This window comes from Lissotriton helveticus, chromosome 7, assembly GCF_964261635.1.
Source record: "Lissotriton helveticus chromosome 7, aLisHel1.1, whole genome shotgun sequence".
Classification (NCBI taxonomy): Eukaryota; Metazoa; Chordata; class Amphibia; order Caudata; family Salamandridae; genus Lissotriton; species Lissotriton helveticus.
Genome location: NC_136068.1, coordinates 230,093,918 through 230,110,815, shown reverse-complemented (window position 1 = coordinate 230,110,815; position 16,898 = coordinate 230,093,918). Strand labels below are relative to the sequence as shown.

The 16,898-nt window shown below is 50.0% G+C and overlaps 1 pseudogene; it reads left to right on the top strand.

The window, feature by feature from the left end:
• The first annotated feature begins 414 nt into the window (after positions 1 to 414).
• Positions 415 to 10,440, top strand: LOC144766717 (ubiquitin-like domain-containing CTD phosphatase 1; annotated as a pseudogene).
• The last annotated feature ends 6,458 nt before the right edge of the window (positions 10,441 to 16,898 follow it).

The following is a 16,898-nucleotide window of genomic DNA, read 5'->3' as shown; positions in this document are numbered from 1 at the left end:
GATAGATGTAATATTTAAATACGATTCTCTTCACAAGAAATGCAGTTCATGAAGAAGGTTTAATCACCACAAAGGATCCCATCCATCTAGGCCAACATCAACTGACATCTGGCCTTAACACAGGATTACATCACTAAGCTCTATATTTACATGACATGCGACATCTGGCCTTAACACAGGATTACATCACTAAGCTCTAGAATTACATGACATGCTACCATAGAGGTTACCTACATAATCTACTACCATAGAGAGTTATGTAGAATATCACAATAGATAGATAGTATATGCACAATGCAGCACTCACAGCCTGTATTAATACCATATAAGCCGCCCATACTTGCACTGAAAGCCGTCCAGTACCAGACTGTGCACTTGTCATTCCCTTCCTGACTGCTTGCGGACGTAACGTACAGCAACAGACGGTTGTTGCTGCGGCAGGTTTGGCTTTGGAAACTCTATGGACACGGTGTCCGGTGCTGCTTTTCAAGTGCTGGTGAGTCCAGAGGATGTCTGTATCACTGATTATAAAATGGGGCGGACAAGAGTTTTCAGTCACAGCTCTCTCCGAGGAAGACACAGTGCTAGACTTGAAGCAGTCCTTGGGAGGGAGAGAGGGAGGCAAGCACTACCGACTACCATTGTGTGTGTGTAAAAGGCCGCTTTATTGAAACAGGTGCACATCACATTATTACCAAACTGGCAAACCGCCTTACAAAACTAAAACCTCTCTAAACATCGAATTACTTGACCCCCTTTTGTTTTTCTCCCTCCACCCCTACGATCCCACATTATAATATCCCCCCACCCTGCAACATAACAATATATAACAGCATTATATCCTATGAATATCCAATTTTCTCCCCACCTCTTAAATCCAAAACTTCACAATACCTACATTCCTATCTGTCCTATTGCAACTGTAACCAAACTACCCTCTAATGTAACCCCCAAACTGGTTACCCTTTCCCCGCTCCCGTTCCCCAAGTCCCCAAACTTAACGACAAAATACCGACCTCCAGCCAAACTTGGCCAACATCCCAAACAAACTCCGCCTGCACCTGCTTCCAGCGACAACATACATATATCCCCACCCTGTGCACCTGTCCCAATAACGCATCCTTCATAAAAAAATTTACTGCCTAAGGGGAATACCAAAGGAAAAAACCCTCCTTAAAAAACATGAAACCCAGGGAGGGTGGGTGGGGCCAAAAACCTACTCTCCGCTCCCAGCCACCAGGTTTCAATACCTAAAATGGTGGCTGGTAAACGCGGGCAGCCCCTTTTATGTTTGGGCTACAAAACTTGGAATTGGGCTGCCTTTGGGCTATTCCCAGGCAGCCCGAAACGACAAAATGGCCGCTCCCATGTATTGCTCCCTCCCCCTCCCAAAACTGCCCGGGGGGCAGACCTCGCGGCTGGGCTGCCCCCCAAATCCCCCTTGGGAGGGAGAGAGGGAGGCAAGCACTACCAACTACCATTTTGTGTGTGTAAAAGGCCGCTTTATTGAAACAGGTGCACATCACATTATTACCAAACTGTCAGACCGCCTTACAAAACTAAAACCTCTCTAAACATCGAGTTACCTGACCCCCTTTTGTTTTTCTCCCTCCACCCCTACAATCCCACATGATAATATCCCCCACCCCGCAACATAACAATATATAACAGCATTATATCCTATGAATATCCAATTTTCTCCCCTACCTCTTAAATCCAAAACCTCACAATACCTACATTCCTATCTGTCCTATTGCAACTGTAACCAAACTACCCTCTAATGCAGGGGTTCTCATAGTACGGCCCGGCAAGCCTTTCCTGGCGGCCCGCGGACCTTTCAGAGATCGTACCCGAGTTTTTTTTTTTTTAAAGGCTGTCTGCAACCAGAGCTCCACTCAGAGACTCTGCTGCCTGTGGGGTCCGGGCGATATCCGCCGTAGTCCGAGTGGGGCTGCAGGGGCGCTGAGAGGTGAAAATAGCCTCATTAACATTCTAATGGTCTTTTAAAGACCTGTGAAATGCTTGGGTGCGGCTGTGTGCGCGTGCCTGGAAGCTGTCACAGCCCGGGAGGGAGGGGGGGAGGGGGAGTAGTGTTTGCTATCAGCCACAAAGGCATTAGCTGCACTTCCTGCTGGCGTCTCTCCGAGCATCAGAACTCCTCCATAGGCTCTCTTCTTCCCATTGTAGGTCACCGTTATGTTGAATGAAGCAGATTCAATGTGTTGTCTGAGGGGTGTGCATCTGCTGAAGAGCGTTAGTTTAAGTGGATCGATCCTGCTTCAACTTTCATACTCTGCCAAATACGAGTTTCTCAACTGGTCCTCTGGTTAGATCCGACTTTAATCAGTTGCAATATTGTGCGTGCTGCAGTCATTTATTTCACTGCAAACTTTGAGGCAGAACCCTGCATCCTTATTTTACATGGCCTATAGTTCACTAGTAATGGTAGCTACATAACACCTCAACCCCATACCCTAACCGCAATGTTTGGCTGTGCTGTCAGTTTCCACAGAAACTATGTCTCCTCTTGTCTTAGCAATTGTCCAGTATCGTGATATGGACAGTTACACGCTACGCATATCAAACTGGCTGCACAGGACATGCACAGCCCTGCCCAGTGCTACTTGTTAGACTCAGAGTACCTTTTGGAATATAACATTACAATGCTCTGGCTGCCAACTATAACCTATGTGGGACTGTGTGCCCCTCAATCCAAGGCTTGCCCAGTGCCCGAGCTTGTCTGCGAGTCAGATGACGGTGTTTGGCTCTTAATTAGGAAGCTGAGAAGAGATGTAAATGTTTGGGGCCTCACATCCATCTGTTGTGGGCCTGGTCCCACTTGTGACAGAAAGGTCCTACAGCCCGCACTGATGCTCGGCATCCTGATCTGATTCATTGATTGATGCTGGCAGAAGGTAGGATCCCGGTGACCCAGTGTGGGCAAAGGCTGGTAAAGGCCTCTGTGTATTATTAGCTCACCTAACTTGCTATGGATGTTATTAATAAATGAAATGAATGCTTCATTCTGAGCTGCCTGCAGCCTGTAGTGTACTGAGTGTGAGAACTGTGCACTCTCGAAGTAATACTCTGCTCTGTTTACAGCTGCCTGCTGTTAGTGCATTTTAGTTCAATTACTTTTTAGAGTTTCTTGTTGCTCAAATGGGTGTCATATATCTGATATTTATATGTTTCTCTTGTCTTCATTGCTTGACTTTGCTTGCGAGAAAATGTCACTCATATTTATTGAAATGTCTCAAAATTACACTGAAATTATAAAAATGTCACACATAGCATTCTGAAACCTTGGCAGCTATGCTCTCAGCGCCCCGGCAGCCCCAATCTGAGTACGGCGGAAATCGCCCGGCCCCCACAGGCAGCAGAGTCTCTGAGTCGAGCTCTGGTTGCAGACAGCCTTTAAAAAAAAAAGGAGGGAGACAGAGTAAGGGAGGGAAAGCGAGGGAGGGAGAGAGGGAGAGCGAGGGAGGGAGGGAGAGCGAGGGAGGGAGAGCGAGGGAGGGAGGGAGAGGGAGGGAGGGAGAGCAAGGGAGGGAGGGAGAGCGAGGGAGGGAGGGAGAGCGAGGGAGGGAGGCAGAGCGAGGGATGGAAGGAGAGCGAGGGATGGAAGGAGAGCGAGGGAGGGAATGCGAGGGAGGGAATGCGAGGGAGGGAGGGAAAGGAAGGGAGACAGAGGGAGGAAAAGGGAGGGAGAGGGAGACAGAGGGAGGGAGAGCGAGAGGGAGGGAAAGAGAGGGAGAGGGAAAGTGAGGGAGGGAAAGGGAGGGAGAGTGAGGGAGAGGGACATAGAGCGAGGGAGGGATGGAAAGGGAGGCAGACGGAGGGAGACAGAGGGAGTGAGGGAGACAGAGAGAGGGAGGGAGGGAGACAGAGGGAGGGAGACAGAGGGAAGGAGGGAGACAGAGAGAGGGAGGGAGACAGAGGGAGGGAGGAAGACAGAGGGAGGGAGGGAGGGAGAGGGAGGGAGAGACAGAGGGAGAGAGAGAGGGAGAGAGAGAGAGGGGGAGAGAGGGGAAGAAAGGAAGAGGGGGAGAGGGGGAGAGGGAGAGAGATGTGTGTCAATGCCGGGTCTGGTGGCTCAGTGGACGAAGGCGTCCGCTGCAGGGACCTATGATCAATCTCATGGTCACAGTTTTTTTTGTTGCTCTTGCCCCGCCCCTTCCCCACTGACCCCGCCCCCACCGGTGCGGCCCTCGGACACAAACCACATTGTAAATTTGGCCCCTGAGAGAAAGTTTGTGAGTACCCATGCTCTAATGTAACCCCCAAACTGGTTACCCTTTCCCCGCTCCTGTTCCCCAAGACCCCAAACTTAACAACAAAATACCGAACTCCAGCCAAACTTGGCCAACATCCCAAACAAACTCCGCCACCCAGGGAAAGGTGGAGTGTAGGTGAATACACCGCCTCCCCCTTTCCCTGCCCCCCCCACTCCGTTCTACACAGCTAAGCAAAGCAAACACTGAAAGCCAGGGTCCTACTCACGGCGCACGCCTAACAAACGGGCCAACACCTCCCGAAGCTCCAACAGGTACAAATCCATCCCTATCCGCGAGAGGTGTACCCCATCACCCTTGAACATTTCCGGTGCATCATAGGGAATATCCCTGTGCCAAATACTCGCAAACCCCAAGTGCCGACAGAAACGCACCATTTTCACGTTTATCTTCTTCCGCGCCTTGTCTACCGCCTGCGGCCGACTTGCCCCGCGCCACACCGTTCGCGGCACCAGCTCCGTCCACACCACCGAACAACCGTCCCAACTTCTCCGCAATTCCGCCAAAACACGACGCATCGCCCTCATCAACACCAGGCCAGTCTCCCGCACCATATCGTTCTCCCCCAAGTGGAGAACCAACACATCTGAGCACCGCCCCCCTTGCACCATACCATTCAATGTAGACATTAGATCCTTTCAGCGCATGCCCCCCCCTCCCCAGCCACACCACCTGAAACAGAGCCGGATGAAAGCCCAAATTTTCCCCTAAATAACTATCCTGGGCCAGCAACTTCGCTCTCTTCACAAATGAATGGCCCACAATCCAAATCAACATTCCCTGTGCCGTAGGACCCGCCACCGAACCTGAAACGAAAAACATTGTAAGTAAATGTGTCCCCCCAACAACCTGCGCGCGCTTTACGCCAACTCTGAGCTACGCACATAACGCTGGTAGCAGGAAGGGACCACCTCCCCAAGTGCATGATGGCCCCTCGCCCGCAACCTCGCCGATGCGCCTCCGACGCCGCCCCAATTCGGAACGAGTGCGTGCCATACTGTTTGCCATCGACCCCCAACCTGTCCAGTGCCTTCCGCAGCACCCCCAGCAGCTGTTGTCCGCGTTCCATCTGCTTGCTGAAACACCAAACCATCACGCCGCCATGTGCCATTTCAAGTCCACCCACAGCGCACCTGGCACGCCACTCCCCCCCTCCTGCAACGTCACCCAGGCCCCTACACAACGCTGGTCCGTTTTAGACTGCCGCATCCAAATGCGCACTTCTCGGTGCCCCAGCCGCACTTCTGACCACCCCAGACCCTGGCCCGTTCTCCCGCCCACCATTTCAGACACCCGAAAGGCCCCTGCAAACATCCACACCATCAGCGTCGCAAACAAGTACGTTTCCCGCTCGTCCACACACACCGAATGCAACACCTCCACAACTCTCCCTAAAAGCTCCCCTGACAATGGCCGCCACAACACCCCTGCCCTCCCGCATTCCCGGGCCCATCCCTCCAACATCCTTGATGCGAGCTCCCCCGCGGAAGGTGCGTACCCCCAACACACCTTTCCCATGAATGAGATCCCTGCTAACTTGCCCGCTATGGTCACCCTCCGGAGACCCCTATATATCAAGGAGATCATAAATCGGACCACATCGTCCTGTCTGTCAGCTCCCGGCGGCCTCCAACGTGCCCCGGATGCCACAAACTCTCCCCATGCAGCCACATACATTGTCCTGGTCGAGTCCGCCAAAGATCCTAGAGCCAGCTGTAACATCCGGTGTTGCCCACGCGCCACAGCTGCGTCTGCATGGGCGTCGGGTCCCGCTCTGCGTCCTCGGCTAACCCACAGAATCTCCCCCACTGCGAACGAGACAAGGCATCCGCAATGTCATTGTCGATTCCCGGGACGTGCACCACGCGAAAAGCAATGTCATGCCGCAAGCAGCCAAGCACAAACACACGCAACAGCTTCAGCACCTGTTCGTCCCTGGCCGACTGCCGATTTACCACCTGTACCACAGCCATATTGTCCACATGGAAAGTCACCCTCCGGTGTGCTAGCACCTCCCCCCACAGCCATATCGCCACCACCAAAGGGAAAAGCTCCAGAAAGGCAATGCTCCGCCCCCCCCGTGCCACTCTAGGGGCCACCTCTCCGCACACATTTCCCGTTCGAGTACAAACTGAAACCGTCGCTGCCCGCCGCATCTGAGAAAATCTGCACATCCCAAACCATGTCACGTCCCGCTGTAAGGGCACACCGTTGAACTGGTTCAAGAAAAACCGCCACATCCGCAAATCTTCCCACACACCCGCCGACAAATGCACGTGGTGGTGTGGAGGCCTGTTGCCCGCCAGCGCCCTACCTAAATGCCTACAGAATGTCCTCCCCACGCGTACCACTCTACATGCAACATTTAGGTGTCCCAACAGCACCTGAATGTCCAGGACTGCCACCTTGTGCTTTTCCACCATCACTTCCAGCAATCCCAACATCTGCCTCTTTTTATCCGCCGGCAGCCGGGCCTCCATCTGCACTGAGTCAAGCTCAATGCCCAAAAACGACAGCGTCGTGCCTGGCCGCACTGTCTTTTCCGGTGCTAAAGGCACCCCTAGGTCCTCCATGATCTCCAGAAACCTGTCCAGCGCCACCTGGCAGTCCATGGAGTCTGGGGCCCCGACCAAGAAAAAGTCATCCAGGTAGTGCGTAACTCCCTGGTGACCTGTGCGTTCCGTAAAAAACCATTGGAGGAACGTGCTAAAACATTCAAAAAGTGCACAAGACATCGAGCAGCCCATCGGCAGAGCCTTGTCCACATTCCAGCGGCCGCGAAACTGGATCCCCAGTAGGCACCAGTTGTCTGGGTGTACCGGCAACTGCCGGAAAGCCGATTTGATATCGCACTTGGCCATTTGCGCACCGGGTCCTGCTTCCACCACCAAAACCATGGCCGCCTCCACCGAGGAGTACGACACCGTGGCTTCATTTTCATCAATGAAGTCGTTTACCGACCCCCCTTCCGGCCATGACAAATGTTGAATGAGGCGAAACTGTCCCGCCTCCTTCTTGGGCACGACTCCAATGGGGGACACTATCAAGTGTTCCAATGGCCAATCCGAAAACGGACCCGCCATGCAGCCTCCAGGACCTCCTTGTCCAATTTACTCTGCACCACCTCCGGGTGCTCCCTCGCCGACCGCAGATTGTCCGCCCAACACCTCTGCCCCGGCCCCGCATAACCTAAACGAAACCCCACCCGAAAACCGGCTCGCAAGCACTCGGCGGCCCACACGTCCGGGTATGTACGCAGGGCCACCGTCAATTGCTCCAACTTAACCGGAGTACGAGCCCTGGGTCCCAGAGCCCCGACCCCCTCGCTCGCTGCCCGCCTGTTGGGCGGCTCCGGGACGCGTGCTTCCACCCGGCGCCTGTGACCCCCCTGCTGTCGTGGGGGGCCCCAACAACGTACCACGGGGTGTCCGTACCTACAGCATCCGGAGCATTCGTGCTTAAAACGGTAATGCTCCCTGGCACAGACTCCTCTGTTAAAATCCCAACAGGCGCCCACCGCTCCGGGCTGGCCCTTGGCACCTGCCCCCACCCCCCCACGGGTGGGGCGCCCTTGAAAGGGCTGATACACTATCGGCAAACCGCTGGCGGTAAAAATAGCCTTGCCCGACTCCGCCAGCCCCATCGTGTGCTGCCAGAGGACACAATCCAGCTCCCCCCACTTGGCCTCCGGATCCCACGCCATCTGGGCCCGAAACTCCTCATCATACTGTGCCCACGCGTAACCACCCCGTGATCTGCGCCTTCCGTATAACGTCCATGTATTTGAACATGGACACCGAGCGCTCAGGGAATTTCTCGCAATAGACACTCGCGAAAATAAAAAACGCCGCCGTCCAATTCTCAATCGTCAAGGGCACCCTCGGCCGCTTCTGCAGCTCATATTCGTCCTCCTTCGACCCCTCCTTCGACCTGACCTCGCGGTGTAGCAATTTCAACAGCTCCACATATTCCCCTTTCCATATCTTCTCCTCGGTGGACGCCATTAAATGCGCCCCCAGCGGCTTCGTGACCCCCATGTAAGGGAGCCGCTTTATCTTCAGCTCCTTGCTCTCTACCTTCTCCGCACCGCCGTCTGCCACCGCCGCCCCCGCTGTGCTCCCCAGGGTCCCGGGCGTCCCCCCGGCCGTCGGCGCTGACCCTCCTTGTGTACCCTTTCCCTCAGGTGCCAACAAAGCCTCCTGTGAACCCACACTCTTATCCGCCACATACTTGCCCTTGCACAATCGATCCCCCCCCCACGCCCCCTTCCCCCACCCCCACTGACACAATGCAGGTCGCATTGCATTTACCTGGCACCAACGCCTCCCCGTGGCGCTCCACGCCTCTCCGCTCCGGCGTTGACCTGTCCCTGGAGTGTGTCCGGGCCGCCGCAGCACCCAGGCCCCGTGACACCTGCAAAAAAGAACTCACACCGTTACCGGACCCCCGTCCGCCCTCGCCATCCCGTAACTCCCCTTCCTCCAAACTCTCCTGCAGTTCTACCCCGCCCCATCTATACACCTGGCGAGCCAGCAGAGGCGCCGACTGTACCCTACCAGAGGCCCGCTGCCCCTCTCTACCACCATTCCATACAAAACAGTCCTCTACCATGCTGCTCTCCATCCGCCGCTGGTCCCCAAGCCGTGGGGGTCCTGTGGGGGGATGGGCCAGCGAGCCCGCCATGGGCCTTCGTGTGCCAGCCATGTCGTGTTCCCTCGCTGCCTCCGAGCCTGCCGCAAGAAGCACGGCCCTCCCTTCACCTTGGCGCTGTTCCGCTGCACCAAGCCTGGCCAAGTCTACAGCCCCGCGCCGATCATCCCCCTCTCTCTGTCAGGCCTCTCCTCTGGTTGCGACTGCAAACTCGGCTTCCCTCCGCTCCCAGCCACCAGGTTTCAATACCTAAAATGGTGGCTGGGAAACGCGGGCAGCCTTTTTTATGTTTGGGCTACAAAACTTGGAATTGGGCTGCCTTTGGACTATTCCCAGGCAGCCCAAAACGGCAAAATGGCCGCTCCCATGTCTTGCTCCCGCCCCCTCCCACAACTGCCCGGGGGGCAGACCTCGCGGCTCGGCTGCCCCCCAAATCCCCCTTGCGGAGCCTCACTGGGGTCTTGCCCGAGCGGCAGAAGCTTCTGGGCCTGAAATATAAAGGTAAGCCTGCTGATAACCATGTAAAACTTGGTGTCTTGAAGTTAAAACCGAATACAAAGATCATGATGATGGGAACATGCGAAGAGCGTTTGGAAGATGTTCTGGGTCCACCGCCTGACAACGATGACATTGTCAACGACTTTGACATTGAAGAGGAAGTTGTTGAAGTAGAAAACAGGGAAGAGAATCTTGCTAAGATCGCACGGCGCGTGAAAGACCACAAAGTGGAGGTAATGAACGCTCCATGAGAGGACAAGAAGTTGCTAGGGCTGGATGTGGATTACACTTTATTTGACCATCGTTCCTGTGCTGAGACTGGAGTGGAGCTCATGCGTCCACATCTGCATGAGTTCCTGACCTCGGCCTATGAAGACTTTGACATTGTCATCTGGTCCGCTACAAGCATGAAGTGGCTTGAAGCTAAAATGAAGGAACTGGGCGTGAGCACAAATGCTAACTACAAGATAACTTTTATGCTGGACAGCGCTGCAATGATCACTGTACACACACCACGGAGAGGGCTCATTGAAGTGAAGCCCCTTGGAGTGATTTGGGGAAAGTATCCTGAGTTCTACACAAAGAAAAACACCATCATGTTTGATGATATTGGAAGAAACGTTCTTATAAACCCTCAGAATGGGCTAAAGATCCGACCCTTCATGAAAGCCCACCTAAATCGTGATAAGGACAAGGAGCTCTTAAAGTTGTCACAGTATTTGAAAGAAATTGCAAAATTAGAAGACCTGTCCGATCTAAACCACAAGCACTGAGAGAGGTACCTTTCAAAGAAGCAAGGCCAGTAGTTGCTATTAATGTCGATGTGGTGAGACCGAAAGCTATTTGCGCCCCAGGACCTTCCCTTCTTTTACTGATGTGCCGAATGGTGGTCTTCCAGTGGAAGAAATGATGTTGCAGACCGTTTCCTGCCGTCAGTTTCCCTGTCTTGGAGAGTGGCTATAATTCACTAATTAGAAAAAAAAGCGGCTCAGGCCTCAAATATGCCTCTTGTTGGAATATTCCTTTGCATATCTCTGGATTGTTAGTTGGACTCTTTAAAGCTCCTTCAGGAAAAGGGGCAAACATTGGCTCTTCAGCCTTGTGGCCATTGTGCACCTTCAGAGCTTACACCTTTATCTATGTTAGCCACTCTTATCCAAAATTACGGCCAGAGGCTTGTTCTGAGACTTTTCTTTCTTAATCACATTTTTATCATGTTTTCTTTTGCCGGCCCTCTAGTTAGGAGCTAACCTTTAGAGAGCAGTTCTCATTTTAAGACTTCTTATATTTGTTCCAAGTAATGCCTAATCTGCCTCCCTCAGTCCATGGCAGAGCCTCAAAACGTCTAGATGTTTGCAGTGTTTTTGTGTGTCTGTCTTTGGTGTGCATTGGGATCCTGCCCTCCAGTAGCTTCTGAAGACCTAGACCTCCTATCCCCACAATGGAAACCTAACCAAGCAGATATCGGGATGCTGTGGCATTAGTATAACAAGGTTTCTGTAGGAAAATAAAAACATAATAGAACTCTGTTCATTTATATAGCAATTGTGCAAATTTAAAATAGGCCTAACTATTAACTGTAAAGGTTGCACTTCAAATGCCCTTGCTATTTCTCAGGATTAATGCACATTTTTACAGAGCTTTATACATCATATAATTTAGAGTTTGCTATCGGGATCCTCTCAGTTGTGGTTCTCAGGTACCCAAAGCTTAGTAATAGCGAATAATTATAGCTACGGCCAGATGAGTAGCATGCAGACAACTTAACTTTTTGTAGCAACATTTCTGGATTGTTTTGGAAGGTTTCACAGTGACACATTTTGAAGGTTATATTGTGATCTGGAAAGTATACAAATATCTGCCCTTTTGTGCAAGTTATAGTAAAGAATTTGTGAGGCATCTCCTTCTCAGCAGTAGCAACAGTTCTTCCATCCACTGGCAGCTGCATCTGTACTTGTGTGTCTGGGTGTGTCAGGTTACATGGTTTCTAACCTCTTCTTTGCACAGCAGTTCTCTTCTCCACTTGCAGCTGCTTCTGCTTCTCCATAGTCTTGCTTTGGGCCTTTCTCCCAGCATTTTTGGTTACTGCTGCTCTGTGCGCACTGTGCAGAATTGCAGTTTCTTCTGCTATGCATTCTTAGCACTGAATGCTGTAAGATGCCCAAGTTATAAAATGCAAAGTGATGTGTATTGTTTTTCAGAGAATGTTGCATTGGTGCTTGCAGGCTCTATAACAGTAATTCACTTTTAAAAGATAATTTTTCATCATATTTATATTGTGGGACCAACATGAGCGATTAGACTCCCTGCTGCCAATTAATAAAGGCAATTTTTCCAAAGTTTGGAGCACAGGACACAGAGTTCTTTTCTGGGCTTGCGGCCTAAGAGCTGTCAACACCGGCTCATCTTTGCATCATCTTAATTTTTGTCTGAAAATACTCTTCTCAAACATCAAGGTGACCGAGACCATGCTGCATGATGCTTTTAATTGCATTGTTCTAAGGAAGGCAGTGCGCGGCTATTGAGAAATGAGGTGCAGAGCAGTGGTTTCAGGTTTCAGGTTTCATAAGTCTTTATTTCGATTTTTATATCATAAAAGACAGTTTATACAGTAAAATTAGTGAAATACAAAAATAGTTAAAACGACAAATTTGCCTAAAACATTTCATCATTAAAAAAAACAATTAAACAATTTATTAATCAATTAAAGACCCAATATATGAAACCCTAAAAAAAGGAAAAAGGAAAATAATTTATTATTCTACCAATCAGGTGCCTGCCAATATCTGCGTGTGTCTGGCACGAATAATCCATGCCCACCCCAAATATTTGGCCACGCCTATGACCACCATTTCAGATGTATTAGTTTGTAACGCCCGCAAGGCTTCAGTACTTCCTTTAGTTTTCAATTTACAGAAAATAGGCCTAATCCATTTAGTCCGGGGGTTATGATATGCTGGACAGGCAAAGACAAAATGACCCAGACTCTCCCTTTGGTCAACACACCAGGGGCAAAACTCATTTGAGTGGCCCGTCCAATTTTTTGTAAAAGATCTCACTGGCAGGGACCCTACTCGAAATTGGTGATAAAGTTTTTTATCTAGAGTTTTTGTGATGACGTCCCAGTAAGTCTCCAGGAAAGGGTCTAGTTTATGGGCCAAAAATCTGCCTGTCAATCTAGTACCCTCAGATTGCACGATAGAAGGGAGTTTAACAGATGCCCAGTAGAGTGCTTTAAATGCTTGCTTTGGCGGAAATATGGAGGAGCCTGGAGAGACCCATAGGTCGATTAAACCCATCTCCTCCAAAATTAATTTAACCTCTCGCAGCCAAGGGATGTTACTAGAACCTGGTAATGATCTCACATCCAGCAATTAGCTTGCAAACCGGCTTAGATCTGGAGCCGTCCAGATCCTTCTCCACAGCGCCACTAGCCGATAACGCGCCATCTCGTTTATCGGTTTGCAGCCCATGTCCAGCAAGAGGGGTTTGGTTGGTGTAGATTGTGGGAGACCTACCAGGTTCCGCAGAAACTTATTTTGTACTTTGACCAATGGCGAGAGGTCCTTATAGCCCCATAGGTCAGCCCCATACAAAATAGCAGAACTAATCTTGGCCTCATAAATCCTAAGTGCTGGTTTAACCCGTTTAGTTAGAGACAGTTTTTGTTCCCGGATTAAACAGCCTGTGAGGCGAGCAAATTTTAAGCGAAGTACATCAATCTGGGATTTCCAGCGGAGGCGATAGTCTAAGGTTACTCCAAGGTAAGTCATGGCCTCAACTTGTTCTAGACTAGCACCATTTAGCGTAACAAAACTTTTGATGGGGCGATTTTTTGTTAAGACCATAAATTTGAGCTTGCTCACGTTGATTTGCAGATAATTTAGCTTACAGAACTCCTCAAACCTGTTTAATGCCTTTTGCAACCCTCCACGTGTCTTGGAGAGGAGTAAAGTGTCATCTGCAAAAATGAGAATTGGAAATTTGGTCCCACCTAAGCATGGTGCATCCGTTGGGGTTTCCGCAAAAAATTTAACTACCTGATCGATAAACAATAAAAAAAGAGTCGGTGCCAAAACGCACCCTTGTCGGACACCTCGGGTTACAGGGAAACTATCCGTTACCTGTCCCTGACTGTCCCACCTTACCCTATCAAAATTGTCCTCGTGTAATCAGAGCAGTGTTGGTTCCTCCACTAGGGCATTTGGACATTGTCCCCCCACCCCCGCCATGAGCCATCGCAAATTTAAATTTGAAGCCAATACTTTTTTTTTTCTAAATGTACTGCCCAGGTCAAAGTGCTTTGTCAGTCGAGTTTCTGGGTGGGGCTGGGTCAAGCATTTTAATTGGAAGGAGCTGCTCTGATTTAAGGCCTGCAGAAGCTTCACTGTATCACATTCCCTTGACCTCCTTTGGAACACTGAGTTCATGGCCCTAACCAATCCTGGCACTGTTGTCATACCGTTATTATTATTTTTAAAAAGCATGGGAGCAAACTGGATTAATCCAAAGTGGCTGGCTTGTCCCAGCGGGCCCGCGCTCAAAAGTCAATGTGGGGGCAGGAGGATTACAGAAGGCGGGCAATCCCACTGTGCTTTTATTTTGAAGCCACAAAGTCATTGGCCATGTTTCGGTGAATTGCAGTTGATGCAATGATCTTTTCCTTGCACACTGCACCATTGCATTGACTGTACTATCCACATGGAGAAACATCCATTACAACGCAGGCATTACAACGCAATGCCTTTAGAACGCAGCGAATACTACGCTAAGCATGGGCGGATTTTGCGTATCGGCAATCCGCGGATTTGCGTATTTGCGTATTTCGAAAATACGCAAAATCCGCGGATCATAGCGTTTTTTTTTTTTGTGTTCGCACGGGTTTCTGCACGTTCGCGAGGGTTTTATTGTACAAAACACTCGCGAACGGGCAGAAACCCGTGCGAACACAAATGCATAGGCCTCTATCCAGCATCACAGCTGATTTTCGACGGTAGATTTGGGAAGAAGGCACATCTGCCCAGCCTTGACAACGCTCACGATTGTTTTTGGGCTGATGAATGAGTCACTGAATTTAAGCTTCAACTAGGGCACATGCTTTATTGATATCTGTAAGTGCTTCCTGTTGAGGTTTAATTTTTGTGACAGGACAACCGTGCCAGAATGAACCCTGCCCTTCATATTTATTCAAGAAGACGCCACCGTTTTGTGCCATACCTCTACTCAACTGGAGGACTTTCTACTGGATAATCAGTAAGTGCTACCTCGTTGGGTAAATGTATAGTGCTTTTACTACACTACAGCTGCCTAAAGTGCCAGAGAGTTGTCTACAGCGACCAGGTGTGTGTTACTATGCAATGGCGCCGAAGGGCGCAGGGGTCCCTTGAGTGAGCTGTCCATCATAGTGGGTAAATGGCGGGAAGACGGTGCCCACCGCAAGTGTGTGGGCGGGGCCAAACGGGCGGGCTCCCATGCGAGTGCACATGCCTCTTGTGTGTATAAAAGGTCCGAGACCGATCAGACCAGCAGATGAAGATACAGAACCTCCTGGTTACAGGAACAGCACGGGGATTGCGCTCGTGAAAGGCAAGGATGCAAAGGCCTCTATCCAGCATCTCAGCTGATTTTCGATGATAGATTTGGGAAGAAGGCACATCTGCCCAGCCTCCACGACGCTCACGATTGTTTCTGGGCTGATGAATGAGTCACTGCATTTGAGCTTCAACTAGTTCCAGCGACCATGTGTGTGTTACTATGCAATCGCGCCGAAGGGCGCAGGGGTCACTGTCTATTTTACAATGGCGCCAGCAAGCTGCCAGCGCCGTTGTAAAATAGTTACAAAGTTAGCTTGCACAGGAAGCATTTAGATAAAATAAAGCAGGTGCTGCTTTATTTTATCTAAGTGCTTCTTGTGCAAGCTAACTTTGTAACTATTTTACAACGGCGCTGGCAGCTTGCTGGCGCCATTGTATACACGAGTTTGAACCCGTTACGTCCGCGGATTTTTTTTCCCCGGATTTTGTGGGAAATCCGCAAAATCCGCGTATTGCGGATTTCCCAAAAATCCGCAAATCCGCGGGCGTAGCGGATTTTACGCCCACGCTTATACTACGCAAGTTCCATCACAACCCATGCTATTACAACACATGCCATTGCAACGCTGAAAAGCACCTTCCCTGAGGTAAGCACCCGGCGGTGTTAGAATAGTAAATTACGCTGTAATGGTACATGCGTTGTAATGGCTTGCGTTGTAATAGCATGCGTTGTAATGGAGCTTGCGTTGTAAAAGCATATTTTGTGAAAGTTTGCGTTGTAACATCATACATCCATGCACAAGGCTAGAGGAGAAAGCAGTCACCTTGTCTCTCTCACTTCACACCTGCTGAGTATGTGCTTGTAAGCCTGCCTGATAGAGGCGGTCCATTCCTGGTCTCCCTTTGCATCGTGACAGAAGTGGGCAGTTCAGACATACTTACTTCGGTCAGAGACGTTTTTTGTTTAACTAAATTAAATACTTGTAAAAAAAATCATTGTACAGTGATCGGTCGCACTAATGGAATACATTTAAAATGTCATTGGAGAATGAGAGAAGTCAGCAGCTTCTGTACAGGGTAAACACTTGATGTGCTGAGCACATTTTGTTTTTGATGTATTAAAAGCTTGAGCTGAAAGAACATTTCCGTTTTAACAGGTGATCGAAAGAACGGCTTTGTTTGGCTTTGCACATTGCACTATCGTAGTAGCGCCCTTTAGAGTGGCATCGACTGGCAGTGGGAGGAGGTGGGCTCGTTCCTTGCTCCAGCTTTATTTCTCTGATCTCCTCTTTATGCCCACCACCACCAACAGTTACCTCGGACCTCTGTCACTGAAATAAAAAAGCCGGTCTGGCTCCTTAGAAGTGGTATTAAATATATATCCCAGCTGGGCGGTGTTATTTTGCCAGTATGTTTTATTATGCTATGCTATGTTTTGCTATGCTATGCTTTGTTATGCTATGCTATGCTATGTTTTGTTATGCTATGCTATGCTTTGTTTTGCTATGCTATGTTTTGTTATGCTATGGTATGCTATGTTACCTCGGACCTCTGTCATTGAAATAAAAAAAACAGGCTGGCTCCTTAGAAGTGGTATTAAATATATATACCAGCTGGGCGTTGTTATTTTGCCAGTCTTTGTGCAACCAACTCACACTCTAGCCCACTCGGAAAGTCAGTAGAAATACTTTTGAAATCTTAATGTTTGGCTGTTTCAGGACTGGGGACAAATGGGGCTCCTGCTGCAAAGTGCATTACAAAAGTGCACATATAGTTATTCATATGCCCTGGTGCCCGCTGTCACAGTTTTCTGTCTTGTGGCTTTTAGCTTTCTGCTGTCCTAAGTCACTTGCCCGAAGGCCCAGTGAACATTCACAAATAGTTCACTAATAATACCTATGGCTCTGGGATCAGACAGCTTGTC